Here is a 1,905-nt window from a genome sequence, read left to right on the forward strand (position 1 = left end):
CTTCTTTTTCTAATAGTTTGAGATGTAGCATTAGGCTACTTATTTGTTCTCTTTCTGTTTTCCTTATGTGTGAATTCACTGCTATAAATTTACCTCTGAGGACTGCTTTCATTGCATCCCATAGATTCTGGTAAGTTGTATTTACATTTTCATTTGTTTGTAGGTAATTTTTTAATTTCCACTTTAAGTTCTTCTGTAACCCATTGGTTGTTCAGGAGGTTGTTATTTAATTTCCAAGTGTTTATGGAGTTTTTGGAGTTCTTTTTGTTGTTAATTTCCAATTTCATTGCACTGTGATCACATAATATTCACGGGATAATTTCAATTCTTTTGTATTTTGGAAGGTATGCACTATGGGCTAAGATGTGGTCTATTTTAGAGAATGACCCATGTGCAGCTGAGAAAAATGTGTATTCTGATGTTGTGGGGTGGAACACTCTGTAGACATCTACTAAGTCAATTTTTTCACAGCTTAGGTTCAGATCTGTTTTTTCTTTGCTGATTTTTTGTCCAGTTGACCTATCTCTTTTTGTCAATGGTGTGTTAAGTTCCCCTGTTACAATAGTGTTGTTAATTATATGGGTTTTCATGCCTGCTAAGATTTGGCTATATAGTTCAGAGCTCTGATATTTAGTGCATAAATGTTTATCATTGTTATCTCATCCTCTTGCAGTTTTCCCCTGACTAGGATGTAGTGACCTACTTTATCTCGTTTGATTGTTGTCGGTTTGAAGTTTACTTGGTCTGCAAACAGAATAGCTACCCCTGCTTCTTTCTGGGTTCCTGTTGCATGAGGGATTGTTTTCCATCCTTTGACCTTTAGTCTGTGGGTTTCCTTTTCAGTGAAATGTGTTTCGTGTATACAGCATATTCTTGGATTTTGTTTTTTAATCCAATCTACTAGTCTGTTTCTTTTGACTGGAGAATTTAGGCCATTAACGTTTATAGTTACAACACATATGTATTGATTTATCATTGTCATGTTATTTACTTGTGCTGATGTTCTACTTTTTCTACCTGTTTATTTGTTTGCTCTTCTTGATGTTTCATTCCTACTGTTATTTTGAAATTGTGGTCTGATTTTTCTCTGTCCAGAATATCTTGTAGTACACTTTGTAATGCTGGCTTAGTGCTCATGAAGTTCTTCAATTGTTCTTTGTTGTGAAAATATTTTATTTCTCCATTGAATTTGAGAGACAGATTGGCAGGGTACATCAGTCTTGGTTGGAAGCTGTTCTCTCTCAGGGTCTGTAATATTTCACTCCACGCTCTTCTCGATTGAAAGGTTTGTGCTGAGAAGTCTGCGGTAATTCTGATGGGCTTCCCTTTCTAGGTAATCTGTTTCTTTTCTCTAACATTTTTTAATATTCTATTCTTTTGCTGGAGATCTGGGAACGTGAGTTTTATATGTCTGGGTGTCGTTTTATTTTGGTTGTGGTTGTTTCTATTTCTAAATGCCTCATTTACCTGGATATCAGGTTCTGTTTCCATGCTTGGGAAATTTTCTTCTATGATTTCTACCAATAATCTTTTAATGTCAATCCTGTTTCTTCCTGCTGTTTCATTGACTCCTATAATTCAAACATTATTCCTCTTTGCCTCATCTTGCAGCTGTTGAATTGACTTTTCCTGGATCCTTGTTGTTTTTACGAGATCCGTTCTTTTGCGGTCACTAGCTGCCATGTTGTCTTCAAGGTCTGAGATTCTATCTTCAGCTTCATTCAAGTGGTTTTGGTAGCTTTCAGTGGCAGCTTTGTTTTCCTGGATGTCTCTTAGAATCTAATTCATGGGTTCTAAGTCCTTTCTATATTTTTAAGTGAAAGCTTCTGACTCTTGTGTTTGTTCTTCTACATTCTTATAGATTTCTTCTTCAGACTTTTTGAGCATTTCCTTCATTATTGTCAT

This window comes from Chinchilla lanigera, unplaced genomic scaffold, assembly GCF_000276665.1.
Source record: "Chinchilla lanigera isolate Chin_1 unplaced genomic scaffold, ChiLan1.0 scaffold00124, whole genome shotgun sequence".
Classification (NCBI taxonomy): domain Eukaryota; kingdom Metazoa; phylum Chordata; class Mammalia; order Rodentia; family Chinchillidae; genus Chinchilla; species Chinchilla lanigera.